At 43.6% G+C, this 24,894-nt stretch overlaps 1 protein-coding gene across 2 annotated transcripts in view; it reads left to right on the top strand.

Moving 5' to 3' along the window:
- The first annotated feature begins 634 nt into the window (after window positions 1-634).
- The window catches only part of ANKRD6 (ankyrin repeat domain 6), a 156,077-nt gene continuing 131,817 nt past the window's right edge, over window positions 635-24,894 (top strand). For both annotated transcript variants that reach the window (XM_036317724.1, XM_036317722.1), the window contains exon 1: window positions 635-801. The gene's annotated coding sequence lies outside the window, so the exon portion shown is untranslated. The remainder of the gene's footprint in view (window positions 802-24,894) is intronic.

Raw genomic sequence — 24,894 nt, 5'->3', positions numbered from 1 at the left:
CCCGTTTATTCATACATTTGCTCAACGATAATTTATCGAGTGCTCACTGTGTTCGGGAACTCGTCTAGATACTGAAGAAGTAACTGAAAAACACAAAAACAGGAGTTAATGGCATGCCAAGTGTGCTTTGAATATAGGAGTCAGGAAGGCTCACGGGTTTTGCCTGCTTCATCGGCTGGCTCCGTCCAGCTGTTTGGAATAAAGGCTTGCTTTCCCCTCCCCAGCCCGCTGGGTCAGTCGGCGTTGACGTTCGCTTCCTCTGAGCGACCACAGCTCCGTGAACTACGAGGATACCGAACACCCACTGGCCGCGGGCTGAGGGATGGTTTCTCCTCCCAATTCCCTTCTCCCTCCCATAGTCCTCCGGCAACCGCTGCCCGGAAAACCTCACCCCGCGCAGCTCCCTTTCCTCCCACTCTGCGAAGGAGACCTCTCGGTCCTGGGCAAAGGAGTAGCGGCCCATCTGTGAGCGGGCTGCCGACCACGGCCCCACCTCCCCGGGCCCCCACCGTGCCCCGCCGGCCGCTGCGGGGCGCTGCGGCCCCAGCTTAGGAGCCGCGGGCGGGGCGGGGCGGGGCGGGGCGGAGGGTCCAGCCGGCGGCGCGGCGGGCGCGGCCACAGGTAAGTTGGAGCGGGGAGCGCAGCCTGGAGAGCGGGCGGCTGGAGGCGGCGGCGCGGGGCGGCGCCGAGGCCCAGGGGCCGCCGGAGCCAGCGGGAGCCCGTCCCCAGCATCTCCCTTCACCCCAACCCTGTCCCTGGCATCAGTTCCTGCAGCGCGGACGTCCAGCGCAGGAGAAAAAGGTACCGTGCGTTCTGCGCGCCGGCGCCCCCACTCCCGGGGACCTCTGATCTGGGGGGTCCGACGCCGGAGATGGGGGCGCCCCAGACCGCTGTCTGCTTGGGGAAGAGACTCAAACGGAACGCGTTGCCTTCTTTCCTGCGGCCTCTGGGAAAGCCAGGGCCGGAGGGGGTCTTCCTGGGGCCCCTTCCTTATCGCTTTGCTTTGGTTACCTCCCTAGAATATAGACTGGGGGGTTGGGGTTGGGGAGCGGGGAGCAGAGAACTTTCTCGCCTTTGCTCGCCCCCCTCCTCTTTCTTGAGTGAGTTCAAAGAGTTTGAAGTCAGTGGTGATGGTGGAGTTGCGGGGTCACCAGCTATGGCTCCCGGACGCGGAGTGCAGGCGCAGAGGAGGGTCCCCTCTTGTCGCCTGGCGCTCCGCGCTGTCCTCGGGCCTTCAGGCCGGCTTCAGAGTGACCAGGCTGGGCCCGGGCGCGCCGCAGTCCGCCCCCCTTCCCCCCGCCGGAGTGGAGCAGGCGCGGGGGCGGGGGGCGGGGGCTGTCCTGCCCCGGGAAGACCGCGCTGGCCGGGGCTCAGCCTTCAGATGTGGCTCGCGCACTCTTGCCTTGGGAATTTCGGTGCGGCGCCTCCCGTAGTTTGGGGGGCGGGAGGGGAGGAAGCGGAGCGCTGTTTGTCACCAGAGAGGGGCTCCAGTTTCGTAAAGCTGGTCCAGAACGGTTTCCCTGAGCCTGGGGGAGATGGTTCAGGTAGTGGTGAAGAAATCCGCTTTGGGACAGTCCTGATGCCACCACTTGTTCGGTGTGTGCTTTTGGGAAGCCCACTTATGTGAAGTTCGGGTTTTAGAACGGTAAATTGGGTGTATAATGCATAACCCGGTAGTATCGTGGAAATGAAATGATGCGAGTAAAATGCCTGGCGTACTGCTCTGAAACGTTAGGCATTCCTTTTGTGAACCAGTTGGTTGGTGATACTCACTCGTGTTTAGGTCAATGGAAATAACCTGGGCAATGAAGACACACACCTGGGTCCACTGATTGCCCCTGAGGGAGGCTCTTCCAGCCTTAAAATAGCAATAGTAACCTATTGTTCTTACCCTTAGTAGGTGCAGCTATACATGTTTAGCTTCTATCATTCCTGGCAGGTGCTTAGCATATGAACAACAAATACATTTTTTTAAATTAAGGTATAAATTAAAATCGAAAGAGTTTTCTATCCTCTGTGTCATAAGTGGGGAGGAGAGAGAAGAGGATGAAGAAGAATAAAAGAGAGAAAAGAACAACTACTTGCATATTGTTGGAAGGTATAGATCAAGGGTGATAAGAAATGCTAATTTGTTGCCCTGGTCAGTGTGGCTCAGTTGATTGAGTGTTGTCCCTTGAGCTGAAAGGTCGCTGGTTCAATTCCTGGTCAGGGCACATGCCTACGTTGCGGGCTTGATGCCTGGTAAGGGTGCACACGGAAGGCAACTGGTGGATGTTCCTCTCTCTCCCTTCCTCTCTCTCTAAAAATCAATAAAAATATATATTAAAAAAGGAAATGCTAATTTGTTAACTCTTTGTTTGTGGTTAGTAACACCAAAGGTAATCACAGCTTTCCACTTAAACTCATCAACTCCTCCATAGCCCATCCAGATAAGCATATGCTGAAGTAAAAGCAGATGGGTTGTGATCCAACTGTGCTTAGAGCAGTGGTTCTCAACCTTGGCTGCACATTAGAATCACCTGGGAATCTTTTTAAAATCCTGATTTCTGGGCCTCATCCTCTGGAAATTCTGTTTCTTTGTTACTAATGTTGTGGCCTCACCCCATAACAAAGAAACAGAATTTCTGGAGGATGAGGCCCAGCAATCAGGATTTTAAAAAGATTCCCAGGTGATTCTAATGTGCAGCCAAGGTTGAGAACCACTGGCTTAGAGACAAGGCACACCTCCAACTCCTAAGGCCCTTCTATATAGAAATTCTGGTGTTGCTGCTGTGAAATACACATTCAGAAAGTATAAAACTTAGAGGTACAATTTAAAGAATAAGAACAGAACACACACCCAAGTATCCATCACCCCGCTGAAGAATTGGAGCATGTCCAGGTCCTTGGATCCCCTAGTACCCCTCCCCATGGCATCTACTCACTTATTCTCCCCCATAAGGAACCACTAGTTTGGATTTGTGCTCATTTCCCTTTGATTTTCGCACTTAATATTTGATATGTGTTGATCCAGAGAAAGAAGATAACTACCAAGAAGGACTCCTGGTAGCTAACTGGACTCAAATTAAAAAACAGAGCCTGGCAGCTGTTTCTAAACAGTGGGAGAAGCCTGCACTAAATTACCTGCCTCCTGCATTGAACTGCTTGCCTGCATTGTATTCCTGCCACCTGAGCCATCCCTTATAAAGGAGTTCTTGGAATTGTATTTCAGCCAATAGGACTGAGACTTTCCCTGTCCAATAGAAACTGCACAGCTATATACACATTAGCATATTTACTGACCAATCAGAGCAGCTCTATTTTGACCAATCAGGATGGTGCTTTTTGGCCCAATCAAACTGAAGATTTGGAGCCCTCATTTGCATGAGGGTGGATCAATCAGGGATCAGGGATAGAGACTTCTCTCTATATAAGTCAGCTCCCCCCAAATCCCCCCTCAGTGCATGTCCTTCACTTTCTCTTGTCACTGAGGGCTGGGGTTTTCCCAGGGTGGAGCTGAAGCTGAGACACAGGTGTCTCTGAAGAGCAGGGTAGAGCTTTCAAGCCAGAGAGGGACCTCATGGGAGGCCGGGCCTCACAGCTGTGCTATTTCATGATTGAGTTAACACTATTGAGCTCACAGCTGTGCTGTTCTCACAGCTCTGCTGTGTCACAATTGAGCTCTTTACACTGAATAGAATTTTCGATTTTCTTCTTCACCACACCCCAAATTGGGGATTCCTGTTGGCACCAAACTTGCTTTAATGACCATTGGTTGACATATGGACAACTCTGGGGGAGGGAAGTTTCCAAGCTAGGATTTATACAATACCCTGGAGCAGTCTTATCGAAATTAAGAGCAATTATTGAGAGTATGGTGAAAACCACAGAAAAGCTGAATGTATCAAAGTACTGGGATGGGGCAGTCTCTGAAGTCCCTGCTCCCCCCCCCCCCACCTTGGCACAGGCGCCCCCTTTCCTTGCTGCAGAGGGGTGTGTTCTCTCTGTGTAGGGGAAGCCCAGTCTCTTTCAACATGGCTTGGAGCCTATAATTTTAAAAGCTCTGCTCGAGTCCCTAAGAATTGGAAAAAAAACAGTAATTTGCATGCATGTGTCTTAGAATTTTTTTTATATATATACAAATTATCCAGGGGACATTGTTTGGGATTTGAAGGAGTAAGCTGTTTGAGAGTGACCTTTAAAAATGGTTCTAACACAAATTCTTCTTTTTCTGATTATGATGTTTGTGTTATGGACTTTGTTTCAAGTCATTTCTTTAGGGTCACCCAGTGCTCACAACTCTGTCACTTGTTAAAACAGAGATTCCTAAACTTGGTTCCTGTGCCCTAGTATCTCAGTAATTTTTTCGAACTGCCCTAGGTTAAGTAGTAGTTAGGCTCAGACAACGTAATAAGTGCTTGTGCCCAAACAACATAGAAGATGTTTGAAAAAATAATACACATAATTGAAAGAACAACATTTTAAAAATATAATTCTTAATATAACCACAATTAGCAACAAGATGTGTCTGTACTACTTTTCAAATCTTTCGATCTGACTGGATCCCATCACTCTCATTTCCTGTTCCACATTAATTTTTCTGCAGCACCTGCTTTTTATCACTGCAACCACTGAAAACCCAAACTTTGCAAAGATATGATGCCATTGATATGAATGCAATGTGATCTGATGTGGAGGCTGTGAACTACCTCCAGTTTGTAGGTTCAGCAGTGTCCAACATGTTAAGTACACTACGTATGTTTTCCTTGAAATGTTTAAATATCCTAAGTTGCCCCTATGGGTTTACTACAGCACTCACAGTACTGGTGTTCAGTTTGCGAATTGCTGGGCAAAGGAAAGGTCTGCTTGAAATGGCCCCAGGTTAAACTTCTATGTGGAGTAGGCTGTATGGTTTTCTCATCTATATAAAATGGAATGTCTAAAGCCTCCTTGTAGGGTCATTAAGAGGATTAAAGTAGATAATGTATTTATTAAAAGGCATCTATGAAAGTCCTGGAATATAACAGTCTCAAGAAAATGGTAGCTTCTCCCCCCTTCCCCCGAAGTTTATTTAGAAAATTACAGAGGTTGCAGAAGAGAACCAGCCGGGTTGTGTAGGCTCAGGAAACAAGTTACAGAGGCAGGAGAAGGGCTCTTGGAGTTTAGAAGAGAGAAAGGTAGAGGTACCACCCCTGAGGTGGAGAAGAGGGGGAAGAGAAGGGCACAACGGGTGTGCCCCGGAGAGGGCGAGCTTGCTGGTGGCTTTTTTATGATTGCTAAATATCCTATCTAATAAAAGAGAAACATGGTAATTAGTGTACATCCGCTACCCTTCCCATTGGCTAATCAGGGTGATATGCAAATTAACTGCCAGCCAAGATGGCAGCCGGCAGCCAGGCAGCTTGAAACTAACATGAGGCTTGCTTGCTTCAGTGATGGAGGAAACCAACGTTCCCCGCCTGCCTTGTCGGCCTCTGAGCTTGCAGTTTGAAACATTGTTACAAATATAGAAGCTAAACAAAACCCCAGAAACCTGCTTTCAGCCTGCCGGGATCTCAGAGCTGGAGTTGATACAGTGTTTCGATTATAGAACCCAAACAAACCAGATACCTGCTTTCAGCAGCAGAGGCCTCAGAGCTGTAGCCAGAGCTAAAGCTGGCCCAGAATAAAAAAGAAAAAGAAAAAAAGGAGCAGTTGGGAGCTTCAGTCACCCGCCAGCCTGAAAACAGCCCTCAGCCCCTCACCCAGACTGGCCAGGCACCCCAGTGGGGACCTCCACCCTGAAGGGTGTGTGACCAGCTGAAAACAGCCATCATCCCCTCACCCAGGCTGGCCAGGCACCCCAGTGGGGACCCCCACCCTGATCCAGGACACCCTTCAGGGCAAACCAGCCGGCCCCAACCTGTGCACCAGGCCTCTATCCTATATAGTAAAAGGGTAATATGCCTCCCAGCACCGGGATCAGCGGAACCGCGAGGCCTCCCAGCACCGGGATCAGCAGAGCTGAGAGGCCTCCCGGCACCGGGATCAGTGTGACAGGGGGCAGTGCCTAAACCCCCTGATCGCCCTGCGGCTCTGTGTGTGACAGGGGGCAAGGCCACAACCTCCCTATCCGCCCTGCTCTGTTCGTGACAGGGGAAGGCGCCCCAACCCCCTGATCAGCCCTGCTCTGTGCCTGATAGGGGGGAGCTCCCCAACCCCCTGATCGCCCTGCGGCTCTGTGTGTGACAGGGTGCAGCGCCCCAACCCCCTGATCGGCCCTGCTCTGTGTGTGACAGGGTGCGGCGCCCCAACCCCCCACCCCCCACGGGCCCTGCTCTATGTGAGACGGGGTAGAGCCATAACCTCCCCATCGGCCCTGCCCTGAGTGTGACAGTGGCGGCCCCCCAACCCCCTGATCTGCCCTGCTCTGTGCGTGACAGGGTACGGAGCCCCAACCCCCCTGATGGGCCCTGCTCTGTGAGTGACAGGGGGCAGCGCCCCAACCCCCTGCTTAGCCCTGCTCTGTGCGTGACAGGGGGTGGTGCCGCAACCTCCCCATCAACCCTGCCTTGAGTGTGACAGGGGGCGGTGCCCCAACCCCCCAATCGGCCCTACCCTGAGCGTGACTGAGGGTGGCATCACAACCTCCCGATCCACCCTGCTCTGTGCATGACAGGGGGCAGTGCCCCAACTCCCCAATCGGCCCTGCTCTGAGCCCGACCAGGGGCTGCATCTAGGGATTGGGCCTGCCCTCTGCCACCCGGGAGCAGGCCTAAGCCAGCAGGTCGTTATCTCCCGAGGGGTCCCAGACTGCGAGAGGGCACAGGCCGGGCTGAGGGACGCCCCCCTCCCCCCTGAGTGCACAAATTTTTGTGCACCGGGCCTCTAGTACTAAATAAATGCCCAGTAATAGGTTCTATATATATATATATATATATATATATATATATATATCATTGTCCCTATTTAAGAAGAGCCAGGGCCTGAAATCTCAATCTTCGCAAATAAGTTATGAAGTAGTACACATTATAAATGATTTATCATTTTTCAAATAGCAAACTGTGACGCACCACTGTGGCAGGCACTGATTTTTCAGGCCATTATTGTGGTGCTCATTTTCCCTTGCCAATATGTGCCCTGGTGTGGGAGGAGCTCATAACTGACCGGAGGCCTGAGCCTGGACCAGTGCACTTCTGAGTTCAGGAGGAAGGTACTTTGTCTTGGGAAGTTTGGACCTGGGTCCCAGGCCCAAAAATGTTTCGAGTAGGATTTAATTTATGTAGATACTTACAGTATAGAGAGACAGATCATCTTTGCAGATGAAACAGTTATGTTCAACGGCACCACAAATATTTCCTCTCAATAAGTGGTACCTGTTAACCCTCCCAGGAAAGCTGACTTGAATAAGGATGTTGCAGATGACTGTCATGGTGCCTTGTAGAAAGCATAGACCTTCCCTCCCCTGCCCTGTTATTGTCCAGGCCTAAGCTAGGACCTGGTGATATATTAACAATTTGTGAGAATACACTGAAACGTCATATTTTCCTCGTGTGGTTGTTATTTTTAATGTTGCTTTCTTCCAGTATTTATTGTTGGGAAGCCTGTACAGAATCACAGGTGATGCTTACAAGTTGAAATAAATATGGGTGGATACAATTTTTATCTGTTTGTTTTATTTGTTTATCCTAATGTTTTTCCCCCCTCTATAAAAAATTGAATATTTGTGTGGAGAAACAATGTGATTCTTGTTAACAAATGTTTCCTTTTTTCCATTTGATGCCCATAAATTGTCAGTTGCTTTTTTAATTTTTATTTTAAGGATAATTCTAATGGTTGTGTTATCAGTGGTGTTTGTAGTAAAATTGGACCTTGGTTCTTGAGTTTGGCAAAGAAAGATTTCAGAGCCAAGAACTCAAATTATAAGAGTAAGTTTATTTAGAAAGTTACAGAGGTAGTAGAAGTGAGCTAGTTGGGCTGAGTAGACTCAGGAAACCAAGTTACAGAAGCAAAAGAAGGACCCTTGGAGCTTAGGAGAGAGAAAGACAAGGTAACGCACTTGTGGGGAAGAAGAGGGAAAAGGGACAGGCAGGAGCGTGCTCCCCAGAGGAAGAGTCCCATCGGCATTTTATTTATTTATATTTATTTATTTATTTATTTTTTTTGTTAATCCTCAGCCGAGGATATTTTTCCATTGGTTTTCAGAGAGAGTGGAAGGGAGGGGGAGAGAGACAGAGAGAGAAACGTCAGTGTGAGAGAGACACATCATCAATTGGTTGACTCCTATATTCCCCTAACCAGGGCTGGGGATTGAGCCTGTAGTCCCCTGCAACCCAGGTATGTGCTCTTGGCCAGAATCAAACCCGGGACCCTTCAATCCACAGGCTGACGCTCTATCTACTGAGCCAAACTGACTAGGGCTATTTTTAACATATTGTGCCTTTTTAATCTTTCTTTGGTTTAGACCAGTGGTCGGCAAACTCATTAGTCAACAGAGCCAAATATCAACAGTACAACGATTGAAATTCCTTTTGAGAGCCAAATTTTTTAAACTTAAACTCTATAGGTAGGTACATTGTTATTAACTTAATTAGGGTACTCCTAAGGCTTAGGAAGAGCCACACTCAAGGGGCCAAAGAGCCGCAGTTTGCCGACCACGGGTTTAGACTGATTATATCTAATTTCCAACATCTTATTGTTTAGATAATAAAATGTGGGTTAGAATGAATTCTTTCCCCTTTTTTGTCTGCTACTCTTTTACCTAGAACATTGACAAAATTTGAACATCCATTTAAGTATTAGAATCTGATATTCTAGACACAAAGTACTTTGGGAAATGCTTGACTCAGTGTTTTCATGTAAAACTAGGAAGAGTGGCTGAAACCGGTTTGGCTCAGTGGATAGAGCATCGACCTGTGGACTGAAAGGTCCCAGGTTCGTTTCCGGTCAAGGGCATGTACCTTGGTTGCGGGCACATCCCCAGTGGGAAGTGTGCAGGAGGCGGCTGGTCGATGTTTCTCTCTCATCGATGTTTCTAACTCTCTATCTCTCTCCTTTCCTCTCTGTGAAAACTCAATAAAATATATTAAAACAAAAAAACAAAAAAAAACTAGGAAGAGTGTATAAGGATTAAAACATTTAAATTTAGGAGTTGCTTGACAACTGAATGGACTTAACTCAGTTTCTACATCACTGATTTGTCCTCAGTTCAAAAATGGAGAAGATTATGAAAAATCTTTCTGTCCATGATGGTAAACAAACAAAAAAAAGTGAACTTAATGGAGATTAGCAAATAGTAACAAGAATAGAGTAGCTTAAACTAAATCAATCTTAATAGCTAAACAGGAACCAGCAAGGCCTTTTTGTTGTTTTTGTTTTGTAAAGGACATGTGCTTTGAGATATGTTTCTAAAATTAATAGAAACAAAAGGATAAGGTCCACTTTCCTTACAGATAGGAAGTAGACAAAAGATGAATAAAGAACTTAGTTCTCTTGAGGTTGTGACCTTTTCCACATTAGCTTTAGGGACGTTGCTCTCTGTCTTCTGGTCGAGTTGGATGAGGCTGTGGAGGTGGAGGAGCACATCCTGGGCCTTGGAAGACAGAAGGACGTGAGATGGATGTTAGGAAACCTGGGGTAGTCCTGGCCATCAACTCACTGTGGAGCTCTAGTTTCTCAAAGCTTCAGTTTTTATTAAATAAGGGGCCCAGACCAAAACATAGTGTAAAAGCAATACTTTTTACTCCCACAGTCCTGGAGAGAGGTGCCCTCCAATTATCCTGATGGCCTGTGGACCAGCAAGAACTAATGAGATTGTTAATCTGATGTAACTTGATGATTTCCTTTTATTATGAGCATTAGTAGCTTATTGCGTAGTGTCCTTTAAGACCGTGTGTATGTGTATTCACATTCTAGAATATAAACCAAAGTACCAGTTTATCTAAAATGTGATTCCAAGGTCAGAAAATTTTTATTCTTCAGTGAATTAGAGTTTTGAGTTTTAAAAAATGTCTGTATTGTATTCTAACACCAGGAAAGGCCCATGGGAATCTGATATACAAGGAAATTGCCTCTTGGTGGTGAGTTTAGGAGTTTTGGGGCTTCTTCCCCTCTGTATCTTTATGGAGATTTTATAGGCTTCTTGCAATGAACATATATTAAGTTCATGATCTGAAAAATAATTAAATCAGCTGTAAAGCTTTTAAAATTACACAAGACAGTTCAGTATTAATCAAATGTATTTTTTGAAGAATACTTTGTTCCCATAGTGGATTTATTTATTTATTTATTTATTTATTTAAAATCCTCACCTGAGGATATTTTCCCATTGATTTTTACAGAGAGTGGAAGAGAGAGGGAAAGACAGAGGGAAATATCGATGTGAGAGAAACACATCAATTGGTTGCCTCCTGCACGGGCCCTGACCATGGCCCGTGCTGGGGCGGAGCCTGGAACCGAGGTACCTGCTCTTGACTGGAATTGAACCCAGGACCCTTCAGTCCGCAGGCCAACACTCTGTCCACTGAGCCAAACCAGCTAGGGCCCCATAGTAAAATTATTTAGATGTTCTACTACCTAAAATATCTGCTTAATGAGAGGTAAAAATGTAGTGACATAAGGTGACCTATGATGTCATACTTATACAATAGTGATTTGAATTTATTATTGAGAATAAAAAATAAACCTAATTATAAACAATCAACTTGAAAAATTTCAGTACAGATTTTTCACAAAACTAAAAGTTATTTTTCTTTCTTTGTCAGGGATAATATGTCTCATGTCATTTTAAAAACTTATTTTTTAGCTAGAAAATACCAAGTGAACTAACTGTAAGTCCCAGAATGAAATTCTGAATTTGGCCCAATTTAGGTAGAATGCTGAGATGTACTGTATCTACTTTATATTATGCCATATATAGTGTAAAATATCAAAGTACTGGAGATCAGACTTCTTGAGTGGTACATATAGATGCATTTGAGTATCACAGAGAAGCCCTTTAAATACTTATAGCCACCTTTGGTTAAGAGGCACGGCTTCAGAGCTGGTCTTACTGGATTTGACTCCTGGCTCTGCCATCTATTAGTTTTAAAAATTTTGACGATTTGGTTGTAAAAATGTATGCCTCAGTTTCCTAATCTGTACAGTGGGGATTTGAAACAGTTCTGTGTCGATTGTGGTGGAGGTTACACAAATCTGTACATATGATAAAATTCATAGAACACACACACACACACACACACACACACACAGTGAATACAAAGAAAAAGCGAAATCCGAATAGGGTCTATAGTTAATATATTATACCAATGCCAATTTCCTTGTTTTGATCATTGCACTGTGGTTATGTAAGATACTATCAGTGGGAGGTAGGGTACACAGGAACTCTGTACTATTTTTTTTTTAATTTTTAAAAGACATGTTTTTATTGATTTTCTAGAGAGAGGAAGGAAGAGGGAGAGAAACATCAATTGACTGCCTCCTTCACATCCCTTACTGGGGATTGAGCCTGCAATTTGGGTATGTGCCCTGACTGGGAATTGAATTGGCAACCTTTCAGTGCATGGGATGATGCTCAACCAATTGGGCCACACCAGCCAGGGCTAGTTAGCTCTTCTGTAAGTGACTCAGGGATTAAAAAAAAAAAAATCTCTTGTAATGCCACCATCTTTACCATGTAGCCTCCAGTGAGTGTTACAGAAAGGAACAGAGTAGGGAAAAGGCAAACCAGATTAACTCCACCAGTGAGTAAAAACACCACTTCTGCTTACATTTCATTGTCCAGAACCAATTCTTAGTCTAACCTCAATTTAAGGAGGCTGGGAAATGTAGTCCTCGCTGGACAGCTGCTTCTGAGCAATAATCATTTACTTTGGAAGGGGAACAGAACTCTGGTGGATATGTAGCTATCTTTTATACCAATTGTTAGGGTTGCCGATGGAGGAACACGAGGCCAAAAGGAGTGAAGAATTACGAATTTATTAGGTCATCTGGAGACCAGATGGGCTGAGCCCCAAAATGGCGTCAGCCCTCAAAGACCAGCAGTCAGAGGTTTTTTATTTATTTTTATTTATTTATTTTTTAAAATATATTTTATTGATTTTTCACAGAGAGGAAAGGAGAGGGATAGAGAGTTAGAAATATCGATGAGAGAGAAACATCGATCAGCTGCCTCCTGCACACCTCCTACTGGGAATGTGCCCGCAACCAAGGTACATGCCCTTGACCGGAATTGAACCTGGGACCGTTCAGTCCGCAGGCCGACGCTCTATCCACTGAGCCAAACCGGTTAGGGCTTATTTTTATTTTTAAAAAATATATTTTTATTGATTTCAGAGAGGAAGGGATAGGTAGAGAGAGAGACAGAAACATCAATGATGAGAGAGAATCATTGATCGGCTGCCTCCTCCACGCCCCAACTGGGGATTGAACCCGCAACCCTGGCATGTGCCCTTGACCGGAATTGAACTCGGGACCCTTCAGTCCACAGGCCAACGCTCTATCCACTGAACCAAACGAGCTAGGGCAGTCAGAGGTTTTTAAAGGACTCTAGGTGGGCTTTTTCTGGGTGGGGAATTCTCTGTGCAGGTCCGGAGTCTGGGAAAGTCTGGAGGGGAGAGATGATGGCCTTAGCAAGTGGAATGTCTGTTGTGAAGTAGCCTAAAGGTTAGTTCCCAGAGGAAAGGGTATTGATTTAATTATTTGATCAGACCTAACACCAATGTGCTAGTTTTTTTACTGGTCCGTTAATTATAACCGTTTTCTTATAATTTATTTCTCACTTTACAAACATCTGTATATAAAATGTTATTTTTGTAGTGTGAGACCCCTATACGGAAACAATTGTATCATAATTGCCTTGTAAGCAAATAAAAATGGGATTAAGCCATTTAGGTTCATACATTTATTAGGAAATGAAGCATATTTAATTTACTCAAAGTCATCCAACCATGTCGAGAAATGTACATTTGAGAAAAATGGAACAGAGGAAGATTAGCAGAGAACAAGAATATGCATGTCTTATTGGCTTCATGATGTTATCATAACAGTTTAAAACTACTCTAAGTGACTGGTAATAGACATTGAAGCTTTCTTCCTCTCAAAAAAAAAAAAAAAAAAGCAGTCTTTGCCTTGGAATGTATTACACAATCACTAAATGTATGTGTCACTTGTACTTATTTGCTCTTAAGAGAAACTAGTGATAAGATTTGGACCTAGTATTTATCTTATTTGCTTAAAGTAAATTTGTGCCTAGGAGCATGCCATTTGGCTCTCTCCAGCATCTGGGGCATATTGAGGGATTAATGAAAGATCATGTGAAAGATCCCAGTACCCAGTTGGAGTCATTGAAAAATGGTCCACAACTTTAGCAGTGTACACTAACTCTAATAATGCTTCATTTATCCATTACTGGTTGAGATTGGGCTGTGTTACCTAAGAAAAGGGTCCAAATAATTAATATTTACAATTTTTAAGTCCTAATTTAAGGAAAAACTATTTCTTGGTGCTCATGTTGGAATTAAAGATGCACTACCAAGCATGTCAAACTCACAGCCTGGCCTGCACCCTCTCCAATCTGGGACCCCTTGGGGGATGTCAACTGCTGGTTGTCAGACATCCCTCTTGCAATCTGGGACTGCTGGCTCCTAACCGCTCACCTGCCTGCCTCCCTGCTTGCCCCAACTGCCACCCCCTCCCCAGCCCCCCGCCGGCCTGCTCATCCCCAATTGCCCCCCCTGCCAGCCTGCTCTCCCCCAACTGCCCTTCCCTCCTGGCCTGATTGCCCCTAACCGCCTCTGCCTTGGCCCCACCACCTTGGCTTTGTCCGGAAGGTTTCCCGGTCTAATTAGCATATTACCCTTTTACTAGTATAGGTTATTTCAGGCAAGTTACTAAATGTTTCTTCTAGTTATCTATCTTCCTTAAACCAATACTTTTCAAACTTATGCATAAGAATCATCTGGGGAATCTACTAAAATTCCAAGATCCCCTCTCTCCCCCCTAGATGCTGATTTGGTAGGTCTGGGGAGGTGCACATTTAATAACACCTGCATCGGAATCGAGGGTGGTGCCGGTGGCCTATCCTTTAAGCAGCTCAGACCCTTGTGGCAACTTGTCTTTTGGTCCCTAGAAATAGTTTCTCTACCAGTTCTAGATATGCTCCTTGTCTCATCCAGTATTGAAGCCTTGCCTACTTGACAGGAGAGCCTGTAACCAAGAGGGGAATGCCCAGCAGGCGTTAATCATCAGCATTCTGAACATGTGCAGAGAGACCCAGCCGGGGGGGGGGGGGGGGGGGGGGGGGGGGGGGGGGGGCGGGGGCTTATCCTGTAAATCAAACCATTCACTGCCTGACTTCACCACCTATAGAGCCATCTGTGGCTCTGCTTCCAAATAGAAATAATGATAGGAAAGTTGGCCCCGGGGCTCTAGCAAATGTGACTGGTTTACATTGGAACACAGGACACCTATTAAAGTTAAAATTAGCATAGGCTATCTCTCCTTAAAATCAAGGTAAAAGTTAATAGCAGAAGGAGTTACCGAGAGAGGAAGAACCTAAGTCCTGGTGCTTTATAGGTACTTTAAGAGCGGATGCTTATTTAATTGTTTATAATTTCCTTAATCTTCACAATGTATTATCCTGGGTTATGGGATACTTAATGAATGGCTTGCTCACTGAAGCCTTTGTTTTCTTGCGTTTGCTATTCAAAAACTTAGTAAAGAGCCATAAAACCAGTAATGAATCATAGCTAGATTCCCTAGCACCTGGTGGGTTTTAAACAAGACAGAAAAAAGTGAGACCCACTCCCGGCTTTCCCCCGCCGCCCCCAAGCCCCCCAGCCAAAAAATACATAAAAACTTGAAAGGAGGATCAGTCATTCTTGATGTGATGCAGCTATGTTGCACTGGTTTAAAACTGAAGATCAGGTGCTTTAAACAGTTTTCGTCTTTGCTACCCTGCTGAAATAAAATCTGGATGTTTGATTGGATGTAAGCCAGGGTATTTTGTACTTTGAAATGTCAGTAAACACTTTATTACCCAATGAGGGATTTACAGCTAATTAGATGCCTTCTGGTTGGGACACATCTAGGGAAATTTATTTCAAAAATATTTCAAATATCCTATATGAGATTATCAAAAACATCCTTTAAATAGTTCCCTTAGATCTAGGATATATAATATATGATTAGAATTAATAAAATTCAGAGTATACCCTCTTTTTAGGAGCCCATCATTGCCAGGAAGGTTAGGAATACTGTTGTGGAACACTTTTCTCATATATTATTGTTATTAAAATGGTAGCTGTAAATCATTCCTTTCCCCTTCTCCAAAATATGGAATGGGTCTAACTGATCTTTAGATACCAGAATTTCTTTCCTTTCTCTTACTAAATCCTTGAGAAAAGGCCATTTTGAATAAAATAAAGTTTATGTCTTTAGAAATTCATTTTTTAGATTATTGGTATGTTTTTTAAAACGAGATATGTTAGTTTCAAGTGTACAACATAATGATTTGATATATATTGTGAAATGATCTTCACCAAAAGTCTAGTTAACATCTATCACCACACACAGTTACAGATATCTTTATAATAATAACAATATTTTAATTATAATAATTATTATTTTGATACACCTAAAACAAATTGTCTTGATGCTCAGTAGATTTCTGTCTTTTAGAATCCTAAATTCACTAATTTACGTGCTTCTCTGAGTGTTTAAAGACTCAAAAATACAACAATGTGCTTGTAATTGAATGATTGTGTTAAAAGTAACCATGGGTTTGTGCATTTAAAAATAGACTATAAAATAGTGTATGAGAATATAAAATGTTTTTCTTACTATGTCTCTCTTTCTCCAGCCTTTTGACATTGCCTTAATGTCAGGGGTATTTACTTTGGGGGTAGGAGAATAAATCACTAGAGACTTTTAGTATTTGTTCTGAATTTACTAGCCAACTGAATTGGATGAAAGTTAATATCCCAGTTATATAAGGTATGTTTGGTAGTGTTAATGAAAGCTGTGTATAAAGTGGGGAGAAAACACATTCCTCAGTGCAGTAAGCAAATAGAAGCCATGATGGATTTTGTATGTAAAAAGCTACATTAGAGGCTATTAGGGTATTTAAGTGAGGTGGGAAATGTTATGTTACTGTGCTAAGTCTAGAAGAAAAGACCAAGTATTGATTGTAACCAACTCCGTTATCATAAATCCACAGTAGCACTGCCTGGGCCCACAGAATAAACGGCATTCATTAAGTTTGAGTGTATTGTTGCCCTAAGACCAGGGAAGCAAAATGTTTTACTGTTCTCTGCAAAGCCTAACCTCTCCACCTGAAAAATAATTTAGGAAAAAAAATTTTATGGTCAATGGCTTTCTTTTGGGCTCCCTATTTGTTTGTCTTTTTCTTTGTGGTTAGCATTAAGTAATGTAGCTTAAAACCCCAGGCCTCCACTTTCAAACCCAGCTGAATTACCTCTCTTGGAAATGGACAATAAAGATGCCCTTTCGGGGAAGTCTGTTTCATGGGAGACTGGCAGGCTTTGAAGAGAGGAGTGCAGCTCTGGCTGCCAGGAAGGCCTGGGTTCTGGTTTCATGTTTGACAGCAGCCTTTGTGCCCTCTGTCAATTCACTTTCCTACTTTTCTCCCCCCTCTCTTAGAAAGGTGACCACAGGTGGTTGGTTCCTTATCGACTAGTCCCCTGCGCTCATGGATTTGAGTCACAGAAACAATTTTTTTAGCTTAACAAATTATTATTATTTTTAAATATATTTTATTGATTTTTTACAGAGAGGAAGGGAGAGAGACAGAGAGTTAGTAACATCGATGAGAGAGAAACATCTATCAGTCGCCTCCTGCACATCTCCTACTGGGGATGTGCCTGCAACCAAGGTACATGCCCTTGACCGGAATCGAACCTGGGACCTTTCAGTCCTCAGGCCGACGCTCTATCCACTGAGCCAAACCGGTTTCGGCAGCAAATTATTATAAGGTAAATACCTTTATAACTGCCATGCTGGTGGGGAAGTAGAACTTCGCCAGTCAGCCCAGAAACTCCGCCTGTCTTGCATCCCCCCTCCTTGCAAAGTAACTGCAGGCAGTGATCACTTTGAGGGTGCTATGAAGGTTAACAGTGCAGCTGAACCCCCTATAAGCTATCTTAATAATCAGTGGGGGAAATTGCAATTGTCCTGGGATCTTTAAACATTTGGTGAAAACATTAAAAATCCTTAGTTATAATTGTACTAGTGTCCCAGTGCATGGATTCATGCACATTGAAAGGAAATTAATTAGAAGAAACACTTTAATATCTCTATTCACATCTTGCTAATGAAAAGAAAATAGAATGCTACCAAGTCTCCTATCTACCTGCTCCAGGACTTCTGTGAGGATCAAATGAGATGAGGCACGGGAAAACGCTTCACAAACATTTGGTTAAACTGTAAAATGTTTGCACCTGGCTATAAAACAAGTCAGGTTCCTGGGCTGAAGAATGCAAGGAGGCTAGTCGCTAATGAGGGGAAGCCGGGTGTTGCTGTATGACGTCATTACTAGGAGCCCACAGCGACCGTTTTGGGCTGGGCTGTAGGCCGCATTTTGCACCATGGGGTCTTGGCAGTGTTGGCTGTGATTTGGTGGGGTGTCACTCAGGGGTGTTGGCAGGGCCTGTGTCCCACTTGGGGGAAGCTGAGTGTTGGTTTGTCGGCGCCAGGTCCGTGGTGCTGTTTATTTTTAAATGGCCAGTGCACGTCATGGCAGCTCCTGCATTGAGCGTCTGCCCTCTGGTAGTCAGTGTGCGTCATAGCTACCAGTCGGACGGACAGACACTTAGCCTTTTATATATGTAGACTAGAAGCCTGTTGCACGAAGATTCGCGCACTAGACCTTCCTTCCCCTGGCTGCTGGCACCAGTTTTTCTCCAGCACCCGGGACCCAGGCCTTTGGTCTGGCCGCAGCGGTGAAGCCAAGCCTCTTCAGTCTTCAGTCTTTGGTCTTCAGTTATCAGTCTTCAGTCTTCAGTCTGCACTCCGGCCGGAGCCTCCAGTCTTCGCTCGCGCCTGTGTATGCAAATTAACCGCCATCTTTGTAGGGTTAGTTTGCATAGTCACTCCGATTGGCTGGTGGGCGTAGTGGAGTGACACCAATTTGCATGTTTCTCTTTTATTAGTGTAGATGTGTAGATTGGGAAATAAAATAGTAGTAAACTTTAGTACACTGTCATTTAAACCATTAGCAACATTGAGGATTAAACCTTTATTTCTTTGTAAAAACATATCAAGAGTAGTTTGAACAGTTTGCTACCTTCTTCCCATCCTCTACCTTATGACACAGAATACGCATCTTTTCTATGCCTTGATGGATTTTTCAGACTCCTTTTTTTGAAGTTTGGATCAGTTTCCAAAATTCATCCTTTGTGCTTTCTGTGTTGTAAAGGATCTCCAAGAGTTACTTTAATGTGAAGTTTGTTCCAGCATTGTCTCTTCATCCTTTTCACCTCAAACACTTTCCTCATTCATGTAGGTAAGTTCCCTTAAGTTCCTCTGGCTGCATATCTAGCTTTTTCAAGTGGTAGTAGTCCCATGGCCAGCTTTCTTATGTAACTCCATCCCATTCCATTCAATTTTACTTCCAAATATTAACACTTTTCATTTCTTTGCTGCACTTTCTTCTTTGTTGGCCACTTTCCTCTTTCAGTTGTTCATTTTGATAAAATATTATGTGGGTTTGTCACTGGGTTCTTTTGTAGTGTCAATACATCTCGTATTTGTTTTTCCTCTTTTCCTGCTGCCTTCTCTTTTCCCAGCATTGTCTTTACCAAAGAACCCTTCCTTTTCAGGATGTGCCCCAAATAGGGCAGTGTCAGTTTTGGCATTTTTGCCTCCAAGGATATTTCAGGCTTAATTTACTCTAGAACCTACTGGTTCATCTTTCTGGGGATCTATATATGTTTTAGATTTGTTCATAAATTCATTCATTCATAACGACGTTTTAGAGCCATTCGTAAAGGAAATTAGGAGCATTGTTAAAACATGGTAAGACTATAAGCCTTTTAATATATTGAAGTTGGATTGGGTTTCACATATCTGCAGAAATGAATGCTATATTCAATCCCAACTAGTGGACAGAATATTAAAAACGATGTTATTGAATCTTTACACCCCTGGAAGTTTGTCTAATCATTGGAGTAGAATATATGGAGTCTAATATACTATAGTGAGTCTAATATATGGAGTAGTTGTCACACTGTTTCATAAAATTCATATCATAAAAACATCACTAAAATTAACATCTATATTCTACCTTACTTCACAGGCTCATTAGAAGTGACTAGCTGCTAGTTTTTAAAAATGTAGTGAAAGAAGTTTGCAGTGTTTGTGTTCATTTGGGATCAGGCTGTTTTGCAGTCAGTTAATTACTGTAGTTTGTAGTATATTTTGAAATCACGTAGTGTGATTCCTTCGGCTTTGTTCTTTTTTATTCAAGATTGCTTTGGCTATTTGAGATCTTTCATAGTTCTGTGTGAATTTTAGATTGTTTATTGATAAATCTTTATCATTGAAGGATATCATGCTAACTAGTCTCATTCCTAGGAAAGGCAATCTTTTGTTAGGTCCACTTTTGTAAAAAAAGATATGATAACGTATCTATCTGGCTACGGGAAATATGGACTAATCTAACTTGTCAGTTAGGTGTAAAACCACCCTTCAGTAAGAGAGGCTTGTCTTTAGTAAGGTCTGGGATAACAGAATAACATACTCCTTTATGAACTGTAACTGAGGAGAATTATTATCGGTCCCTGAAGTTAGAAAGCTGTCATTGTTCTTTAATAAGATAATTTCATCACTAGTGGTGATATTTTATCTGGTATTGTAAATTCCTACTTCCACCGGCAGGAACTTCACTTCTTTTGAACCTGATCAAGTGTCCAGTTTTAGAACAACAGATGGCTAGAGCTTGCTTTATACTGATTAGTAATATTTTTTCCTCTAAGATATAGAAAACATTTCTTTAGTCCCTTGCAACTCGATCATCTGTGCACCCTTACAGAAATCTCAAAGCGCCCTAGATGGTTCAGAGTGTTATCTACAAGCACTTACATCTGTCAGGCTTTTGTTTGGAGGCCAGAACAGGAATGTCACATGATACACAGGAAGGGATCCTGTAATCCTGCCTATTCATATGTGATGCACCATAGTTTGTTAAGAGTCTTTTGTATTTTAAAAACACCTTTTAAAGAACTTAAATTACTCCTGTACAAATTACCTTGTAATGTCCTGGAAAATAGAATACATTTCTGTGTGTAAGGGAAATGGAAGATACTTTATTTTATACTGGATTGTGAGTTAAATTTTAATATGTCTAGATAGACCCAAGGAGTTGTTTGAGTAGGACCTATCTTGGCTTTTAGGAGCAGGAAAGAAATTCTTGGGCCAGGAAGGGAACAAGAGTGTTGCCAGTTGAAGCCTGAGAATTCAATTACGCTGTGTTTCTGTGTGTGTTGAGAGGAGAGAGGATGGTGATGAGGAGGAAATAGATAACTTTTCAAATAATCTGACTAAAAACCCAAACAAAAAGGGACAACCTGGTGAGACATGAGAGAACTTTTGGCTTCACTGTGGGCCTCCTCATTTGCCCTGAAAATCTGGCCCATAAAGGTCCTCTTTCTTTAAGAATTTATAGTGCAAGTAATTATTATAGACTAGAGGCCTGGTGCACAAAAATTTGTGCACTCAGGGGGAGGGTCCCTCAGCCCGGCCTGTGCCCTCTCACAGTCTGGGACCCCTTGGGGGATGACCACCTGCTGGCTTAGGCCCGCTCCCCGGGGGATTAAGCCTAAGCTGGCAGTCAGACATCCCTCTGGCAGCCCGGCAGCCCTCGGGGGATGTCCACTTGCCAGCGGGGAGCAGGCCTAAGCTACAGTTGAACATCCTTAGCGCTTTTGAGGAGGCGGGAGAGGCTCCCACCACCACCACTGTACTGGCAGCCGTCAGCCTGGCTTGTGGCTGAGCAGAGCTCCCCCTGTGGGAGCACACTGACCACCAGAGGGCATTTCCTGCATTGAGCGTCTGCCCCCTGGTAGTCAGTGTGTGTCATAGTGACCAGTCATTCCCAGTCGTTCTGCTGTTAGGGTCAATTTGCATAATACCCTTTTATTATATAGGATAGAGGCCTGGTGCATGGGTGGGGGCCAACTAGTTTGCCCTGAAGGGTGTCCCGGATCAGGGTGGGGGTCCCGCTGGGGTGCCTGGCCAGCCTGGGTGAGGGGCTCAGGGCCATTTTCAGACTGGCCATACCCCCTTCAGGGTGGGGGTCCCCGCTGGAGTGTCTGGCCAGCCTGGGTGAGGGGCTGATGGCTGTTTGCAGGCTGGCCAAGCCCCCCAGTGGGGACCCTCACCCCATGAGGGTGTGGTTATCCTGGGTGAGGGGCTGATGGTTGTTTTCAGGCTGGCCACGGCCCCCAGCCACCCAAGCTCCCAGTGGAGGCTGGCTGGAAGCAGGTATCTGGGATTTATTTATCTTCTATAATTGAAACTTTGTTGCCTTGAGCAGAGGCCATAGCTGGCCAGGGCAGGTGGGAAGCTTGGCTTCCTCCATCACCGGGGCAACCAAGCCTCCTGCTTGCTCCAGCTCCCTGGCTGCCAGCCGCCATCTTGGTTGGGTTAATTTGCATATAGTCACTCTGATTGGCTGTTGGGCGTGGCTTAGGGCGTAGCAGAGATGTGGTCAGTTTGCATGTTTCTCTTTTATTAGATTAGATTATCTGGCATTTTGCTTTAAGTTATCTTAAAAATGTGAATGTTTGCAAAGTAGTTCAATGATCAGACTCCGGAGCTAGGTCAACTTAAGACAAATTCTGATTCCATGACATACTATCTGTGTGACCCTGGGCAAGCTGTTTAACCTCTTTGTGCCTCAGTTTCCTCACATTTAAAATGGGAATAATAGTATCTACATCATTACGGGTAAAGTTCTTAGCTAGCAAAATTAATACATATTCATAGTAGAAACATAGATAATATAGAAATTAGCAAAAGATAACCATCTCCAATCTAATGGGTGGATATATTTCAGTTTATTAAACTGTTACCATAGTGTTGAAGCTTTAGGTATGTTTCAGGTTTACATGTAATGCTTTAACAAGCATTTTGCACCTTAATCTTGCTCTTGAGTACTTTCCATGAAGAGAAGTAGAATTGCTGAGTCTAGAGGTATTTATTTATATTTTTAAGGCTTTTGACACATATTGCCAGATTGCCCTCCAGAAATTTTGCTAACAATACATGAAATTTTGTTTTCTTACCCTCCTGTCAGTATTGATTATTCTAATTTTTATATTCAATTTGATAGGTAAAAAGATTGTATCTTCATTGTTTTTATTATTGTTTGATTATGAAGAAGGCCTAACATTTATATACAGGATGGGGCAAAAGTAGGTTTATAATTGTGAGTATACGAAAGTTTATTCTTGTATTATTATTTATTAACTAGAGGCCTGATGCACAAAAATTATTTATTAACTAGAGGCCTGATGCACGAAATTTGTGCAAGAGTAGGCTTTCCTTCCCCCGGCTGCCGGCACCGGCTTCCCTCTGGCACCAGGGACCCAGGCTGTGCTCCAGACGCCAGCAGACACCCGGGACCTGGGCTTCCCTCGCAGCCCCGGCTCTGGAAGGACGTTTGGTCTGATTAGCATATTATGCTTTTATTATTATAGATTATTGTATTATTTACCATAAGAACAACTGTAAACGTACTTTTATCCCACTCTGTATATAAATGTGTTTTAACTCTTGTATTTCTTTTTCTGCCTCTCTGAATTCCTTGTGCACTCTTTTTTTGAAGTATCCACCTTCTTGTAAAATATCAATTCATAAGAGCTCTTTAGGTAAAAAAGCTATTGGTTGGCTTCATTGCTCTCCCCCCCCCTCCCCCCCCAGGAGTAAAGTTTCAACAACTTGGCTAATGAATCTAATCCTCAAGATTGGTCAATTAAGCTTTATCCATGAGGTCTCTAAAAGCAAACTACAGCCGAAACCGGTTTGGCTCAGTGGATAGAGTGTCGGCCTGCGGACTGAAGGGTCCCAGGTTCGATTCCGGTCAAGGGCATGTACCTGGGTTGCGGGCACATCCCCAGTGGGAGATGTGTAGGAGGCGGCTGATCGATGTTTCTCTTTCATCGATGTTTCTAACTCTCTATCTCTCTCCCTTCCTCTCTGTAAAAAATCAATAAAATATATTTTAAAAAAATAAAAGCAAACTACAAAAGAGTTGATACTTATAATATTACAGTATCCAAAGTATATTATTTATGTACACAATAGGAAAGTCCCTTTTTTTCCTTCTGGGTATATCAGATACTTGTTGGTGAGTTGACTTACGGTTTGCAGTTTGCTTTGTGGGGCTATGTACTTCATTCGGAGTAGATATTATGAATCCTGTTTTGTGTTTATACTTACTAGTATGGTATCTTGATGGACTCCTCTACTATTTACTGGACACTGTCTTAGTATTTAAACTCTTACAGTCAGCCACACTGTTCATGCCCTGTATTAGTCAAGGACTCCCTATGTAGAATCATCAAAAGACCCACAGATTTTTGTGGAGCTGAGTTCATAATGCTTAGTATCCAAATGACTTGAAAGGTGGTATTCTTAGAAAGATTGGAGCCGTTGCAAAAGATTTATGCTTCACTGATTCTCTTTGAAGAGTATCACAAGAGTTCACCCGGTACAGGGCAGATCACTGTTGCTCATGCCTCCTGCACATACAACTCCTGAATGCATCCTTATGTTGAGGGTTTCAGTCATCCGTGTAGCATTTGGAGGCTTGAGCCTGAAGCACATATTTTTGTGAAACCTGGAGCTGAAGTGCAGTTTGAAACTTTACTCATACCTTCAAACACCTTTTGGAATGTAAAATATTCCTGTAAAAATTTCTGTTGCACAGATAGTTCCTAAGGCAGTGTGTCTCTCACCCCACCTTTTTTACTTCTCAAGCTGTCCCCATTGTAAGCCCCTCCCCTCCCTTGCTTCCCCTTCCTCTGTTTAAGAAAAAGCAGAAGAGTGTTCCAAAAACCCCTGGGTGACTCACACCAAACATGTATGGCTTTGGGTCTTACAGATTTTTTTTTTTTTTTTTTTTTTGTAGTTTATCCTCTCACTCTAAGGAGATTCCTGAAGTTCTAGTTAGAGAGTCTAAATACTCACATTTTACCTAATGGGTGATAATGAAGATGCTTATCTTACATGTCTAGATTATTATTTTTTAAAATTAAAGTTTAATGAACTATTCTGTAATACCTATAGTCTTTTATTTGAAAGTAAGAACAGACAATGGAAAAATATGTAAAATCTGCATAAATCAGGAGAGCAAACATCGAGTTCTTACCAATTATTTATAAATATTTAGGTGTTCTTTACTTGGGCATGGCAAAGATGTTCTTTTTTGATGGTTGAAGTTGGAGGTTTACTTACAATTAAATTTTGTTTTAAAATATTTTTATTGATTTCAGAGAGGAAGGGAGAGGGAAAGAGAGATAGAAACATCAATGATGAGAAAGAATCACTGATTTGGCTGCCTCCTGCATGCCCCCTACCGGGACAGAGCTCGCAACCTGGGCATGTGCCCTGACCGGGAATTGAACCGTGACCTCCTGATTCATAGGTCGATGCTCAACCACTGAGCCACACCAGTTGGGCTACAATTAAATTTTTTATTTTAATTTTTCTGAGTGGCTATGACTGTTTTCAGCTAACCTAAGTTGTTTTTATAGTTATTTATCTGGCCACTTAATCTGTCTTTAGAGTTTTTAGTAGTATTTTGATAAATTTTCCAAGGCATAGCATTTTGTAAAAATTTGTATTACAAACTTGATTCTCCTTGAGTCTCTCTCCCTAGCTTCTCCCTGTCCCATCTCTATCCCTTGACTCTTCAAC

This window comes from Myotis myotis, unplaced genomic scaffold (assembly GCF_014108235.1).
Source record: "Myotis myotis isolate mMyoMyo1 unplaced genomic scaffold, mMyoMyo1.p scaffold_m19_p_7, whole genome shotgun sequence".
Lineage (NCBI taxonomy): Eukaryota > Metazoa > Chordata > Mammalia > Chiroptera > Vespertilionidae > Myotis > Myotis myotis.
The sequence above is the reverse complement of the archived record's forward strand: the minus strand, read 5'-3'. Positions and strand labels throughout refer to the sequence as shown.